We start from the raw sequence: 18,045 nt of genomic DNA on the forward strand, positions 1-18,045 counted from the left end.
AGAAGATTGTCTTAGTTGGGTTCCGACAGAGGCAGACTGTAAGACAAGAATTGAATGTATATAGTCTATTAAGGAGGTACAGGAACACTGGCTGGGAGTGGGGAGGTAATATAGGGAAGGAAAGATGCCAATAAGAGATGCCTTTTAAAAAACAGTTATCATGGTTGTCAACTAAAATTTACTCCCACTGGGAAGCTTTGGAAATGGAGTAAAACACACATCTCAGCATAACCCACCCAAAAATCTAGGTATCTGAGGTATTTATACCTCTATACCCATCAGCCATCATTTTAAGGCTGCCCTGAAGGAATGTTGGTTCTCAGACACTGTTGTGTGAGTGTGTGTGGAGGTGGGCACAAAGCTGTTTCTGGCAGCCCCAGATCAACCCTCTGGCAAAGATGTACATACCAGCCATTGGAAGTCAGGCTGGTATGCACTGATATGGTAAGATGATCAAAGAGGATGTGGGAGGAACTTTGACAGCATCTGTTATATAACCAAAAATCTTTTCAATGGGCTGTCCTTTTGATGAACACATGGCGGGGTAGATATAATGTGACTGTGGCAGAAAGACCCCTCTCCTACTCTCAACACTACTGTGTTTCTAGCTCTTCTTGTATACACTGTGCCACTTTCCTCACTGCCACTTCTCTTTTATCTCTTTATCCCAGTCTTGGACTCCATGTGTCCTCTTGTTTTCCACCCCCTACTGGCATGCTTGGCCTGCTTACATCTCTTTTCTCCTCTTGGTTTTTCCCAAATCAAACTCCTAAGCCTTCTGAGTCTTCTCTCAGAACAAACAGTATTATAATGGATGGTAACATGATTATTATTGCAGTGATGATAACATTTGTTGACTGAATGCTCCACTGGTCACTGCTCCCGGCTGTCACAAAGACAGCTGAGGAACCACTAAGTCAGGATAATGAGTGATCAAAACTGAAGGGCTCTTTTCAGCCTGGCTTCCTTTGCCCATCCGACTGTTGGCCTCACATGGCTCTGCTCTGGATCTGTGCCATTCTGCCTCATTTATCTGGCACTGCCTGGAGGAAGACTGCCTCTTGTGTCAGATGAAACTGATGATGATTCTTGGCTAGGAAAGTAAGATTCCTGAATGATTAGGATACTGAGGCTCAAGTTCATATCTGAAACTCCTTTATCCAGGCCTTCTAATCTTCATTCTACTTTTAGGTATGTGACTTCTGTTAAAATGCCCTTGGGTTTGAGTTTCATCCTTTAAGCATGCTGTCATATCTGTTTGCTCAAGAATACTGACCCTGTTTAGAAATTGCAGTTGCAATGTTACCCGATGCACATACAAATAGTACACTACTCAGCTCACTACAAATATATAGTGCTCACTTGTTTCTTAATGCCTAAAATTTCTTAACAAGAAATAATTCCTTTCAAGCTACAATTAGAGAAAGGAAGCGGAAGCTAGAGAGAGAGAGAAAGAGAGAGAGAATCCAAATTGTAGAATACTTCTGAGAGGGGTAATTTGTTGACTTGCGTGTATTTTAACTTTTACCAAACTAATAGATTAATTTAAGTTTAAAAACACAATTAGCATTACAAGCCTTAGCTACTACTCTACCACTCTCTATCTTCAGGAACCACTCCTTGGAGAAAACCACTTTGTCAAGTCTTTTAGTTATTTTTTCTATTTACCTACATAATTATATACAAAATGTTTATAGTGTGATTTCTTTATCGATTTTATACATTATAGATTGACTTCCTACAATGGAAGATCAGAATTTAGTACTCTTACACACACCCATACACCCGTGCGGTCCCTCTCCTTATTGTCCCAATATAGTCACATCATAACTTTTCATTAAATTAATATTCTGTGTTAAACATTATGACTACTTTAGTTCATTTGTGTTGCTAAAAAGGAATATTTGAGACATGCAACTTATTTCAAAAAGAGGTTTATTTGACTTATGGTTCTGCAGGCTGTGCAAGAAGCATGGCATGGTGCCAGCATTTGCATCTGGTGAGGTGCTCTGACTGATTCCACTCATGGCTGAAAGCAAATGGGAACCAGCATGTGCAGAGATCATGGGGTGAGAGATGAGGAAGTGCCAGGCCTTTTTCAAAAATCGATTCTCCAGGGAACTAAGTGAGATCCCACTCATTCCTGAATGAGAATGGCACCAAGCCATTCATGAGGGATCCATCTCCAGGATTAAAACACCTCCCACCAGACCCCACCTCCAACGTTAGGGATCAAATTTCAACATGAGACTTGGCAGGGCAAAACAAACCATATCCCACCATAGCAATGACTATGTAAAATTATTCACAGCTGAGACAAATATTATGCAATAATTCCATTTCTTTCATTATATATTTTTTTTCTCTAGGTAATGGTTACGCTTTCTTTCTGTTTACTTAGTTTTATATGAACCAGTCACTAATTCTTTCCAAACTCTGAGATCGTGTCCTTTGCAGCAACATGGATGGAGCTGAAGGCCATTATCCTAAGTAAACTAATGCAGGAACAGAAACCAAACACCACATGTTTTCACTTATAAGTGGGAGCTAAACACTGAGTACACATGAACAGAAAGAAGGGAACAATAGACACTGGGGCCTATTTGAGGATAGAGGGTGAGAAACAAAAAACGACCTATCAGGTACTATACTTATTACCCAGGTGATGAAATAATCTGTACACAAACCCCTGTGACATGTCATGTCTTGCAATTTATCTATAGAACAAACTTGCACATGTACCCTTGAAACTAAAATAAGTTTTAAAAAATACTCTCCCACAAAGCTATAAGTGCTTCTCTATCAAAAATATCAAGCAATCTATCAGTTCCGTCTCCCCTTCACTCAGTCACAAGTCATCTGTCCTAGAGTCTCCTTTTATCCTGACTCAATCTGCACTAGTTGTTCTGTAGAACAGCTATGTGGCTGTTTTCCTATCACAATTTCCTCTGTTCATAAGGAAATTCTGCTTTCTCTCTTCTGTGTTGAATACCCTGCTTCCTGGATCCCAGGCCCTCTACTTTCCCTTGTGTTAGTTAAGCATGTCCTGGAGTAGCTTTCTGCAAACACATTTTAGAATTTTTTCAAGACTGAAAAAACACTTCTTTCGACTCTTGAATGTTAGTTTGGTTGAAATTGAAATTCCAGAATGGAAATAATCTTCCATCAAAATGTTGTGGGCATTGCTCCAGTTTCCAGTGTTGCTGCAGAGAAGTTAGATTGTAAACTGATTCCTGATAGTGTGCAACCTTTTATTTTTTTCTGGGATTTTCTAGTGTTCTTCTGTTTATCGCTGTTAGTCTAGCTTTTAAAATGATGTGCCTTGTTGATATTTAGCTTTTGTGTTCTATACTGTGCTTGGCATTTGGTGAACTCTTGTACTCTGGAAACTTTTTTTTTAATATTTGAGGGAAATGTTCTAGTATTACCTCCTTTATAATTTCTTTACCTCCTTTTCACATATTTTTATTTTGAAATTCTTAAGAATCAGTTGTTGAATGTTCCAAGCTGATCATCTAACTTTCTTATCTTTCCCTTCCTACTTTCTAGGTCTTTCTGTTTTGCTTTGTGAGAGATTTTCTCATGTTTATCTTTTAATCCATCTATTAAATATTTTCTCTTCTGGCTATCATAATTTTAACTTCCAAAAGCTCTGAAGTGTTTTCTCATATTTTTTGTAACCTTATATTATTGATTAATGGATGCAAGGTTTTCTTTTACCCTCTCCTATTATTTTTTCATTATTATTGCTCTTATTTTAAAATTTCTTTTTCTCCATTAAAAGATGGTATGTTTGTTTTGATCTCTGGCAGTTATGTTAGAAGTTACTCAAAACATCTATTAACATGTTTTTTCATATTTAAGAATAAAATGCTGAAAAGCTAATGAAAAGCTCTGTGTGATTAGAGAGGGCCCAGCCATTTTGTTGGGGAACCCTCAAATATGAGCATCTATAGATCTTTTCTGTTGGGATTGTTTCTTTAGAAAAGAATCTAATTTCCTGCCTGGAAGGTTAGAAACCTGTCTGAGAGTGTTCTAGAAGACAAGAAAGGGAACTTTTAATATTTCAGTCCTGCTACTCTTCCATACCCTCTACTGTGCCAGGCTCTGGAGCCTCTCAGTCTTGGCTGTTCCAGAGACAAAACCTCTTGGCTTCTGTTGGGTTGTGATATAGAGAGGATCCGAGGGGTCTACTTTTCCCTCATATACATTTTCAGTCAGTTTTCCTATATTTCACCCTACCTTCTGAGGTATTTATGCCTCTGATTTCTCAGCCATTCTAAGATTCTACAGGGAAAATTAGCTTGTTTCTTGTTGGCATTTTGCTTTGTAGACACTTTGTTTCAGCTTTCTGCTCTAGATGTTGCCTTTATAGAGACGGTCAAAGCTGTTTTCCCAGCACCACATATGCATTTCCACACAAAGCAAAGGAACAAGGGAGGCAGGTAAGGCAGACAATTTACTTTTAAAGAGGGGATATGGAGGTATATACATCCTCTTGTTCACATTCTATTGGGATAATTCAGTATCATGGCCACACTTACCTGCAAGGCAAGATGGGAAATGTAGTCTCTAGCTAGACAGCTATATTGCCTGATAAATCTCTATATGTGGTGGGAGGTTATTACAAGGAAGAAGGGGAGAATGGATACTGGAAAATGATAAGGATTTTTAACACAGATAGACATAGTGTCATTTTCTTCAGCATTACAGTGGTCCCTCCGCCCACAAGGCAGAGGTCTTCTAAAAACAGACATGTAGTCAGCAGTATGTGTGCTTCTATCCCTCCAGTGCCCAGGGTTTATAAGTGGGCAATACTGACAGTCTTTACTCATGATTCCTCACACTTCTAGCTTCCTTGTAAGCCATTCATTTTGCCTTTGTTTTTTCTATTTTTGAAATGGAGTTTCACTCTGTCACTCCGGCTGAAGTGTAGTGGCAAGATCTCGGCTCACTGCAGCCTCCGCCTCCCAGGTTCAAGCAATTTTCCTGCCTCAGCCTCCTGAGTAACTAGGACTACAGGCCCATACCACCACGCCCTGCTAATTTTTGTATTTTTAGTAGAGATAGGGTTTTGCCATGTTGGCCAAGCTGGTCTCGAACTCCTGACCTCAAGTGATCTGCCTGCCTCAGCATCCCAAAGTGCTGGGATTACAGGTGTGAACCACAGTGCCTGGCCTCATTTTGTCCTTTTGACAGAACACAAATAAAGAGATAAAGCCTCTGGCCACATAAGGAATTTTATTAGGCTGTATCTACTCGTAACCTGGTTAGGTGCAGGAGCTTCTCTTCTCTGTGGTTAGAGAGGGTTAGAGCACAGCCTCCAAACTGGTACCTATTTTTCATGCTACAAGAAAGAATGTGCTATGTTTAATACAAAATGGGAAACATTCTTTGTCTACTGCTTAGAGCAGTCAAGTATTTTCTGTATACTCTACAGCAGTGCTTCTCAAACATGAATATAATGAATATGTGTGTGTGTGTGTGTGTGTGTGTATATATATATATATATATATATATATAAACACATACACATCATACATCATCTAGGGACCTGCACAGTCTAATTCAGTAGGTGTGGGCAGGACCCAAGAGACTGCATTTCCAACAATCTCCCAGGCAATGTCAACTTTGCTATCCAAGGATTATACTTTGGTTAGCCCAGGCACTATGCCCTTCCTCTGTTAATATTCAGCAACTATTCTCTGCTTGGGGTTAGACAGCTCAACTTGGACACAAAATCCATATATGTCTAAAGGAAGCAACAACAAATGCATTTCTTCTGATAAAAGCATAAACAAAGAAATTTCATAGATTTTTCTGGTTCTTGCTGTACCTAGGAATTTTGAGCAAACAGCAAAACTGAATGATAAACAATGATGGGTGGGTTACAATCCTACAGGGAACTGCTTTGCTGTGTGAGTGAAAAAAAAATCATAATTGCCTAAAGCATTCAAAAAGAAAAGCTTCAGCTGGCTACTCTCTTGTCTTAGGATTTAAGTTGCATAATTGATGAATATGAAGATGTATGGAAAGAGCAACACATTTCAAACTGTTTTAACCAACTGGTCTCTGGTTTTAGTGTATATACACTTACTGGTAGTTTTAATGACTGTTGTGGCTGCTGGGTTTTGGAGGCTGTAGTTCAATATAGGGAACATTACTTACCAGTGGAGGCAGGCCAAGGTCAATTATTTTTTTTTCTTAGCAAACTGAATTATAAAACAAAACAAAATGAAACCCTTTTAACACTCGTGTTGTTTGCTGCTTTGCTTTATGCTGACTGCAGGTCTTGCTGGGTGACTCATTCTCCAAGCCTGCCCCCTTCAGATTACCTTGTGAGAGGTACTCATTTCTACCTAAAGACACTGTTGAGTGCAAGTCTCACATTTTTATTTTCAATCTTTACTTTCTATTCTCACATGGAGCAACAGGAAGGAAGGGACGTATGCATTTGATTGTGGTAGAAGGAATTTTGTTAAGTCCTTACTGTTGGAAAAACTGGTTTTATCTGTTTCCCACAAAGCAATCTTTGAGTGGATGCTGAAGAGAAGGGTCAATGAAAGAAAGCAACACTCTTAGCAGCCTTGCAAAAAGTTTTGGATTTTGGTGAGGAAACAGAGTGAGGGGTTAATTTCTTTGGAATTTTAAAATTGAATTATAATATAGAAAACTGCAAAAATAAATAACTATGCAACTTGATGAGTTTTCACAAATTGAACACTAAGGTAACCGACATCCATATAAATAGAACATTACCAGAACCTTGCTCATGTCCCCTTCCAGTCACTTATACTGCCCTCCCAACACAAACAAGGAAAACCATTAATCTGACCTTAAGTATCACAGAGTACTTTTGCTTGTTTGTGAACTTTATATAAATGAAATTGTCCTCTATACGCTTTTTTGGGTTTTACTTCTTTGGTTCAATATTATGTTTATGTGACTTTTGCATGTATTTGCTATGTGTTTTTGTACATAGCTGTAATTTGTTCATTTTCATTGCATGTATTATTTTTGTATGACTACAACATAATTTACTTATATACTTTTGATGGTCCTTTGTTTTGTCCCTCTGCCCCCATTCTGTAGCCGCTACCACAAGTAACACTGCTATGAATATTATAATACATTTATTTTGGTGAATATAGGTATTCATTTCTGTTAGGTATACATCTAACAGAAATGGAGTGGCTGGATTATAGGATAGATGTATGTTCGACTTTAGTAGATACTGCCAAACAGTTTTTCAACTAGGTAGGCATCTACCTCTTTGAGCAGCATTTCAGGTACAAAGCTTTTCTGGAGGAGGCTTAGACACTACTATGGAGTAATCAAGTGGTAAGGTGATTTCTAAATAGAACATAGGAGACAGGCGAGGTGCTGGAAATAAGGAATTATTTCTGTCTATGGTTTGTGTTTAGATGCTAACAGTTTACAAAACAGAATAGAGCTCAAGCAGCTGAAACACAGAGCAAAGGGGAAGCGCTCTATCTCTTGAGTGGCTTAATAAATAGCAGGTAACAAAGTATTGTGACAATCTGAATGGATTTATGATAAAAATGTACTTATATTCACTGTTAATCTTGTTAGAATGTGATACCAGACAACAGAATGCTTAAACACTTGACCCTTATAATCACATTACCTGGATTTAAATTCCAGGTCATCACTCATTTGTTATGTGATTTTTTTTTTGTTTTAAATTCAATTTAATTTTAATTGATGATTTTATAACTGTCACAAAAAGAAGTTAAGATTATCTTCCAAAGAATCTAAAATATTTGACAAAAAAGTAGACTAAAATTAGGATGGCACACATTAATTTGTAACATAGGTACATAATACTTAGTAAACCTCTTTTAAGGCTAATATTTGTTTCTTTTCTTTTGTTCTAATTTTTAATTTTTAAGTTTTGTGGGTACACAGTAGGTGTATATATTTCTCAGTTACATGAGATATTTGATACAGGTATGCAGTGTATTACCACATCAGGGTAAATGGGGTATTTATCACCTCAAGCATTTATCCTTTGTGTTACAAAAAAATCCAATTACACACTTTCAGTTATTTAAGAATGTACAGTTAAATTATTTTTTACTATAGCTGCCTGTTGTACTATCAAATACTAGGTCTTATTCATTCTTTCTAACTATTGTTTTGTACCCCTTAAGCATCCTCACTGTCCTCCACCCCACCCTTCCCAGTCTCTGGTGAGCATCTTTCTACTCTCCATCTCATGAGTTCAATTGTTTTAATTTTTAGCTTCCACAAATAAGTGAGAACATGTGAAGTTTGTCTTTCTGTGCCTCACTTATTTTACTTAACATAACGACCTCTGGTTCTGTCCACGTTGTTGCAAATACAAGATCTCATTCTTTTTTTATGGCTGAATAGTACTGCATTGTGTATATGTACTGCATTTTCTTTTTCCATTCATCTGTTGATGGACAGTTAGTTTGCTTCCAAATCTTGGCTATTGTGAGTAGTGCTGCAAAACCATGAGCATTCAGATATCTCTTCAGTATACTGATTTCTTTTGGGTATATACCTAGGAGTGGGATTGCTGGATTGTATGGTAGCTTTATTTTCAGTATTTTGAGGAACTTCCAAACTATTCTCCATAGTGTTTGTACTAATTTACATTCCCACCAACAGTGTACAAGGGTTCCCTTTTCTCTACATTCTCACCAGCATTCATTATTGCCTGAATTTTTGGATAAAAGTCATTTTAACTGGGGTGAGATGATGTCTCATTGTAGTTTTTGATTTGCATTTCTCTGATGATCAATGGTGTTGAGCATCTTTTCATATGCCTATTTGCCATTTGCATGTCTTCTTTTGAGAAATGTCTATTCAGATCTTTTTCCCGTTTTAAATCAGATTATTAGACTTTTTCCTATAGAGTTGTTTGAGCTCCTTATATATTCTGGTCATTAATCCCTTGTCAGATGGGTAGTTTGCAAATATTTTCTCCCATTCTGTGGGTTGTCTTTTCACTTTGTTGATTGTTTCGTTTGCTGTGCAGAAGCTTTTAAACTTGATGTGATTCCATTTGTCCATCTTTTCTTTGGTTGCTTGTGCCTGTGAGGTATTATTCAAGAAGTCTTTGCCCAGACAAATGTCCTGGAAAGTTTCCCCAGTGTTTTCTTTCAGCAGTTTTATAGTTTGAGGTCTTAAGTCTTTAATCCATTTTGATTGAATTTTTGTATATGGCAAGAGATAGAGGTCTTGTTTCATTCTTCTGCATGCAGATATTAAGTTTTCCCAGCACTATTTATTGAAGAGACTGTCCTTTTCCTAATGTATGTTCTTTGTTCAAACTTTGTTGAAAATGAGTTTACTATAGATGTATGGATTTGTTTCTGGGTTCTCTATTCTGTTTCACTGGCCTATGTCTCTATTTTTATGCTGGTAACATGCTGTTTTGGTTACTATAGCTCTGGGGTATAATTTGAAGTTAGGTAATGTGATTCTTCCAGTTTTGTTCTTTTTGCTTAGGATAGCTTTGGCCATTCTGGGTCTTCTGTGATTCCATATAAATTTTAGGATAGTCTTTTCTATTTCTGTGAAGAATGTCATTGATATTTTCATAGGGATTACATTAAATCTGTGAATTGCTTTGGGTAGTATGGACGTTTAACAATATTGATTCCTCCAAACCATGAACATGGAATATCTATCCATTTTATTGCATCTTCTTTAATTTCTTGCATCAGTAGTTATAGTTTTCATTGTACAGATCTTTCACTTCTTTGGTTAATTCCTAGGTGTTTAATTTTATTCGTAGCTATTATATATGAGATTACTTTTTTGATTTCTTTTTCAGAGTGTTCAATTTGGCATATAAAAGTACTACTGATTTTTTATGTTGATTTCATATCCTGCAACTTTACTGAATTGGTTTATCAGTTCTAATAGTTTTTTTTTTTTTTTTTTTTTGTGGAAACTTTAGGTTTTTCCAAATATAAGATTATATCATCTGGATATAATGATAATTTGACTTTCCCTTTTCAAATTTGGATGCTTTTTATTTATTTCTCTTGTCTAATTGTTCTAGCTAGGACTTCCAGTACTATGTTGAACAACAGTGGTGAAGGTAGACATCCTTGTCCTGTTCCCAATCTTAGAGGAAAAGCTTTCAGTTTTTCTCCATTCGATATGATACTAGCTATAGATCTATCATATATGGCTTTTATTATGTTGAGGTATGTTCCTTCTACACTCAGTTTTTTGAGGGTTTTCATCATGAAGAGATGCTGGACTTTGTCAAATGCCTTTTCTACATCAATTGAAATGATCATATGGCTTTTGTCCTTCATTCTGTTGATATGATGTATCACATTAATTTATTTTCACATGTTGAATCATCCTTGTATCCCTGGAATAAATCCCACTTGGCCATGATGAATGATCTTTTCAGTGTTTTGTTAAGTTTGCTAGTATTTTGTGGAGGATTTTCTTATCAATATTCATCAGTGATATTGGCCTAGAGTGTTCAATGTATCTTTTTGTTGGTTTTGGTATCAGGATAATACTGGCCTTGTAGAATTAGTTTGGAACTATTTCCTCCTCTGTTTTTCAGAATAGTTTGAATAGGATTGGTATTAGTTCTTTTTTAAGAACTAATATTTTCTAGAATTCAGCAGTGAAGCCATTGACTCCTGGGCTTTCGTTTTTGGGAGACTTTGTTTTATAACTTTGATCTTGTTACTTGCTGCTGTTCTTTTCAGGTTTTGGACTTTATGGTTCAATCTTGGTAGGTTGTATGTGTCTAGGAATTTATCCATTTCTTCTAGATTTTCCAATTTATTGCCATATAGTTGCTCATAGTAACCACTAATGATCCTTTCAGTTTCTGCAGTATCAACTGTATAATTTTCATCTCTGATTTTATCTATTTGTATTTTCTCTTTTTTTTGTCAATTTTATCTTTTCAAAAACCAATTTTTTGTTTCATTGATTTTTTGTATTGTTTTATTCATTTCAAATGTATCTGTTTATGCACTCATCTTTATTATGTATTTTCTACTAATTTTCAGCTTCGTTTGCTCTTAATTTTCTTGTTCTTTAAGTTGTACTCTTAGGTTGTTTCTTTGAAGTTTTTCATCTTTTTTGATGTAGGCAGCTATAGCTGTAAAGTTCCCTCTTAGTACTGCTTTCACTGTATCCCATAGGTTTTGGTATATTGTGTTTCCATTATCAATTGTTTCCAGAAAATTTTCAATTTCCTTCTTAATTTCTTCATTGACCCACAAGTCATTCCGGAGCATATTGTTTAATTTCCACGTGTTTGCATAGTTTTGAAAATTCCTCCTGTTATTGATTCCTAGTTTCATTCCAATGTGGTCAGAGAAGATACTTGACGTTATTTCAATTTTTTGAATGTTTTAACACTTGTGTTGTGATCTAACATAGGGTCTTTCCTTGACAATAATACATGTGCTGAGGAGAAGAATGTGTATTCTGTAACCATTGAATGAAATCTTCTGTGCATATATATTAGGTTCATTCATTCTATGGTGCAGATTAAGCCTGATGATTCATTGTTGATTTTCTGTCTGGGAGATCTGTCTAGTGCTGGAAGTTGGGTGTTGAACTCTCCAGCTATGATTGTTTTGGGGTCTATCTCTCTCTGTCGCTCTACTAATAATTGCTTTATATATCTGGGTTCTCCAGTGTTGGATGCATATATATTTAAAATTGTTATATCCTCTGGCTGAATTGACATCTTTAGCCATATACAGTGACCTTCTTTGTCTCTTTTTATAATTTTTGTCTAGAAATCTATTTTGTGCCATATAAATATAGCTAGCCCTGTTGTTTTTTGGTTTTCATTGGCATGGAATATCTATTTCCATCCCTTTATTTTCAGTCTATGTGTATCTTTATAGACCAAGTGTGTTTCTTGTAGGCAACAGATTTTTGGTTCTTATTTTTTAATCCATTCAGTCACTTTATGTCTTTTGATTGGAGAGCTTAGTGTATTCACGTTAAATCTTATTATTAATAAGAACATACTCCTGCCATTTTGTTTTTTGTTTTCTAGTCTTATCTTCCTTCTTTCCTTCCTGTCTTCCTTTCAGTGAAGGTTATTTTCTCTGGTAGTATGATTCAATTTTTTGCTTTTTATTTTTTGTGTATTCATTATATGTTTTCTGATTTGAGGTTACCATGAGGCTTTCAAATATTATCTTATAACCCAGTATTTTTAGCTGATTGCAACATCACACTGCTTGCATAAACAAAGAAACAAACAAACATGCTAAAAGAAAACTAATAAAATCTCTATACCTTAACTTAATCCCCTGGGCTTTATAACTTTTTGTTGTTTCTATTTATATCTTATTGTACTGTCTATGTTTTGAACAGTTGTTATAGATACTGTTTTTGATTGGTTCATTTTTTAGTCTTTCTACTTATGATAAGAGTAGTTTACATACCACAGTTACATTGTTATAATATTCTGCGTTTTTCTGTATACTTACAATTACCAGTGAATTTTGTACCATCAGATGATATCTCATTGCTCATTAACCTCCTTTTCTCTCTGATTGAAATACTTCCTTTAGCATATATTGTAGGACAGGTGATAAAATCCCTCAGCTTTTGTCTGGGATATTCCTTTTTTTGTTTGTTTTTGAGACAGGGTCTTGCCCTGTCACCCAGGCTGGAGTACAGTGGCATGATCTCAGCTCACTGCAACCTCTGCCTCCTGGGTTCAAGTGATGCTCATGTCTCAGCCTCCTGAGTAGCTGGAATTACAGACATACACCACCATGCCCAGCTAACTTTTGTAGTTTTAGCAGAGACAGGGTTTCCCCATGTTGACCAGGCTGGTCTTGAACTCCTGGCCTCAAATGATCTGCCTGTCTCAGCCTCCCAAAGTGCTGGGATTACAGGTGTGAGCCACCATGCCTGGCCCAGATATCCTTTATTATTGTTATCTTTCATGTTTGAAGGATATTTTCACTGGATATACTATTGTGCGATAAAAGATTTTCTCCTTCAGCACATTAAATATACCATACCACTCTTTCCTTGCCTGTAAGGTTTCCACTGAAGAGTCTGCTGCCAGATGTATTGGAGCTCTATTGTATGTTATTTGTTTATTTTCTCTTGCTGGTTTTAGGATCCTTTCTTTGTCCTTGATCTTCAGGAGTTTCATTATTACATGCCTTGAGGTAGTCTTCTTTGGGTTAAATCTGCTTGGTGTTCTATAACCTTCTTTTACTTGTGAAGTGATCTCATTGTCTGGGGTGATACCCAAGGTTCTAGGTCTCAAGGCCATAAAGATCAAGGATGTGTACACACAAAGGGTGAGGTTTAGAGCAGCTATTTAATAGGCAAAAGAAAGAAAATAGCTCTCTGATACAGAGAGAGGTCCTAGAAAAACAGGTTGCCAATGTGCAGTGAAATGCAGGGGTTTTTATAGACGAGCTACTGGGGAGATGGTACCTGATCTACACAGGGCATGAAAAACCAGTTAGAACCAGGTGTGCCATCTGCATAAGCCATAAATCTCTGGCAGTCCCCACCCCAATCTTTTATTATGCAGGCTACAGGTAGCCACTCCATATTGCTTATTTCTTTCCTACTGTGCATGTGCTTAAAGAGAGAGAAGGTGGAGCTCCCATGGTGGACATGCCCGGCCCCAGGTGGCCCTTTCTATCTGGGTAGCTGCAGGTAACTCTCCTTGCAAGCTTCCAGCTTCCTTATCTACGTTTGCAGCCTGATCTTTCAGGCTGTTCTTTAGAAAAGAAGTGATTTCTTGGGCTGCTTTTTGTTAGAAGGGAAGCTCTACTGAGGACTCTTTTGCCCTCACTATCTGCCTAAATTTTTTTGTATCTCCTGTATCACTTGGTCTCTACAATCAGCAGGGTTTGAAGCCAGCCAGGCTTTTTCCCTTCTCTTCATAGTGACAAATTCCCTGAAGCCCTAGATAGATATACAAGTGTCATCTGTGAGCCAGGGACTGGCATCAAAAAACTAAAAAGTCTACTTGGTGTTCTATTATACTGCAGCTGAGCTGGCAAGCACACCTTGAGAAACAGCCATTCCCATGCTTCCCTTCCCTTTCCACAGGCAAAGGAAATTTATCCTGTGGCCACCACCATCCCAGGCCCATGGTGAATACTGCCAGGCTAACTGCTGACATTCACTTAAGGCCTAGGTGTTCTTCAGTCAGATTGTGGTGAATGCTGCCAGGCCCAGGACTCACTCTTCAGGGCAGTGGGCTCCCCTCTGGCCCAGGGAAGCCCCATAAATGCTGTCCAAAGTGAAGGCCTGGAATCAGGGATCCCATGAGCCCACTTGATGCTCTACCCCTCTGTGGCTGAGCTGGTACCTAAGGTCCAAGACAAAGTCCCTGTTATTTTTCTCTCTGTTTTTCTCAAGCCAAAGCTGTCCCTCCCCATAGCCACCATAGCTGGTAATGTGCTGAGTCTCACATGAAACCAGGAAGTCTCAGAGTCTCACCCAAGGCCCATGGCATACTACCTGGATATTGCTGCAGGTTATTCAGGGCTCAAGGGCTCTTTATTCAGGAGGTAGTGGGTCCTGCCTGGACTGGGTCCTTCCTTTCAAGGCAGCATGTTCCCTTCTGGACCAGGGTGTGTCTAGAAATGTCATCTGGGAGCTAGGGCCCAGAAAGGGGTCTCATGATTCTACTGGTGCCCTATCCTACTGTGGCTGATCCAGTGTCCAAAATGCAAAGCAAAGTTCCCTTTACTCTTCTCTCTTCTCTCCTCAAGCAAAAGGAAGGGGTCTCTTTTGGAGCCACAAGCTTTGTAGCCTGGGGTTGGGGGAGGGGTAGTGCAAGCACTCTCTTAGCCACTTCTGCTGGTGTCTCAGTAGGTTATGTGCCCCCAAAGTCCACCAGCTCTGAGTTCAGTTCAGCACTTAGGACTTCCCTAGGAGCTGCAGTCCCTGTGGCCCAGATTGCCTTTTAAGTTTATTTAGCACCCAAGAGCACTTTAGTGTGTGGCGGTGAGGCTTGCCAGAACTCAAGTACTGACTGCTGGGATTGGCAATTTCCTTCTGGCTAGGGCTGGTTTAAATACTCCCTCTGTGGGTGGGTGTTAACTGAGTTCAGCCTGGTTTTACTTCCTGCTGTGGCAGGGCAGCACTGAGTTCAATGCAATGTTTCATAATCACTGTGCTCTCCCTCTCCCAAGTGCACAGATTCTCTCTCTGTGCCACGGGACTGCTGCTGGAGGATGGGGAAAGGATGGTGTTGGAGATTCAAGACTGTCTTTCCTACCCTCTTCAGTGCCTTTTTCAGTGATATGAAGTTAAAATCAAGTACTATGAGTGATCACCTGGTTTTTGGTTGTTATAAAGGAACTTTTTTTGTGTGTAGTTCTTAAATTTGGGGATCCTGCAGAAGAGACAATCAGTGGAACCTTCTAATTGGCCAGCTTGCTCTGGCTCCTGCTGTGTGATTTTTGAGCAAATCATTTAACCTGTCTTAGTCACAGTTTGCTCATCCACAAAATATATATATATTGAATACCCACATTTCAGAGTCATTGGGAGTATTAAATAAGATGACAAAAGTAAAACTCTTAGCAAGTCTCTGGCAATAACCTTAATAATATATAGATTATAATAATATACAACATTTATTGGGCATTTACCATCTGCTGAGATCTTTATATCCATATGTCATTTGAACACCAAAACAACACAGTGAGGTAGATTTCTTTCTTATTCTTATTCTTATTTTTCAGATGCAGAAGCAGATTCAGAGTAAAAAACTGAAGAGCCCAATGTCAAACCTTACTATGGACTAGTTTGCTGTGAATTGCTGTCTTCAAGCAAATAAAATGGATGTTACGAAGTATTCACATAATTGGAACTCTCATACATTGTTGGTGAAAATGTAAAACAGTACAACCACTTTGAAAAATGATTTGTCAGTTTCTTGTAAAGTTAAGCATATACCTATAAAATCCAGCCATTCTACTTCTAGATATTTACCTAAGAGAAATGAAAACACATATCCACAAGATGACTTGTATGCAAATATTCATGGCAGCTTTAATTATAAAGAGAAAAAAACCTGGAAACAATGCAAATGTCCATCAACAGGTAAACAGATAAACTGTAGTATACCTACATAATGGAGTACAACTTAGCAATGAAAAGTAATGAACTACTGATACATACAACAATGTGATGAAACTCAAATACCTTATGGGGAGTAAAATAAGCTATACAGAATAAGAATTATATTGTATAATTACATATATATAAAATTCTAGAAAGCGAACTAATATAGAAATGCAAATTGATCTATAGTGATAGAAAGCAGATCAATGAGTGCCTGGGACTGGGGATAGAAGGAGAAATGGACTGCAAAGGGGTATAAGGAATCTTTGGGTGGGGAGGTGGAAATATTCTATATCTTCATTATTGTGGTGGCTTCCCATATATATATTTGTATATATATGTAATAAAAATGTATGGAAATATATGCTTTAAATAAATGCAGTTTGTTGTATATAAATAATAACTCAATAAAACTTTTTTATATAAAAAAACGTTTCTAGGGGCCCAGTATTTACTTTGAATCTCAATCCATGATAACGGTAAAATTGTGGCAGGGTGATTGGTGCTGAATGCAGGATGAAATAGACAATTTTACTGGGGTTAAGGAGGAAAGTATTTTGCAGTATGTAATTTATTTTCAGATATCTGCTGCAAAGAAGTCCCCAGCTTCTTATGAGAGAAAAAGGCTTATCTATTGAAGGAAATAAGAAAAACAAAAGAGATATTCTCTGTGATGTAACCCATGGTCCTGTCAAGTAGTGTCCAGTGTTTGAATTTTATACATTTTGCTGTGCATGTGGGAAGATTAGAACTGATTACAAGTGTCTTCCAGCCTATGTGTGTCCTTTACCCTCTGATAATATTTATGCACATGCAACACATTTTTATTTTCCAAGGGTAAGCAAAATGCTAGAATTCTTTCTCATATGAAATTCAAATTAGCTCATAAATATTGCATTCTGGATTAGGTACTTTACCTCTAAATAACTTGTGCCTTTTTATGGCTTATTTTGAAGAAAGAGATGAACTGTGATGCTGAATTCCATACAAGATAGGCATAAGGTACTTGTGCTTCAGATGCTGTAAAAAGGCAGTTGGAATAATGCTTTCTTTCCCTTCAAATCCTGTCTAGAACAACTACCATATGGCAGTCATTGCAGTTTTGTCTTGAACATTTTGAGAAGAAGGGTTAGATCCACAAAAGATGAAAAAAGTGACAAGTATAGAAGAGCTATTAAGTACCAAGCATTACATCATTTGCTTTACAAAAGTTATTTTATTAAAGAGTCCCAATAACACTGTAAGGTCCTCATTCTATGGATAAAGAAACTGTGCCTTGGAAAGGTTAAGGGACTTTATCAAGAGCCCCTGAGGCATTTATTGATTTGGCAGAGGTTGAGAGATTGAGACACTGCACAGAGGATTTAGAAATCTAATGGATTGAGGGGACAAGAGCTAAAGTTCAGGGCCCTCTAAGGAGGAGGAGCCCCCTTATAAATACACATGAGTTTTAGTTGGAACCCTGTTTAAAAATAACTTTAACTTTTATTTTAGATTCAGGGGGTACATGTACAGGTTTGTTATATTGTGTGATACTGAGGTTTGGGTATGATTGATCCCATTACCCAGGTAGTGAGCATAGTACCCAACAGCTAGTTTTTCAACACTTGCCCTCCTCCCTCCCTCCATCTTGTAATAGTTCCCAGTGTCTGTTGTTGCCATCTTTATGTCTACGAGTACTCAATGTTAAGTTCCCACTTAAAAGTGAGAACATGTGATATTGAGTTTTCTGTTCCTACATGAATTCACTTAGGAAAATGGTCTTCAGCTGCATCCATGTTGCTGCAAAAGACATTATTTCATTCCTTTTTATGGCTGCGTAGTATTATGTGGTGTATATGTACCACATTTTATTCATCCAGTCCACCACTGATGGACACCTAAGTTGATTCCATGTCTTTGCTAATGTGAATAGTGTTACAATGAACATAT

This window comes from Theropithecus gelada, chromosome X (assembly GCF_003255815.1).
Source record: "Theropithecus gelada isolate Dixy chromosome X, Tgel_1.0, whole genome shotgun sequence".
Taxonomy (NCBI): domain Eukaryota; kingdom Metazoa; phylum Chordata; class Mammalia; order Primates; family Cercopithecidae; genus Theropithecus; species Theropithecus gelada.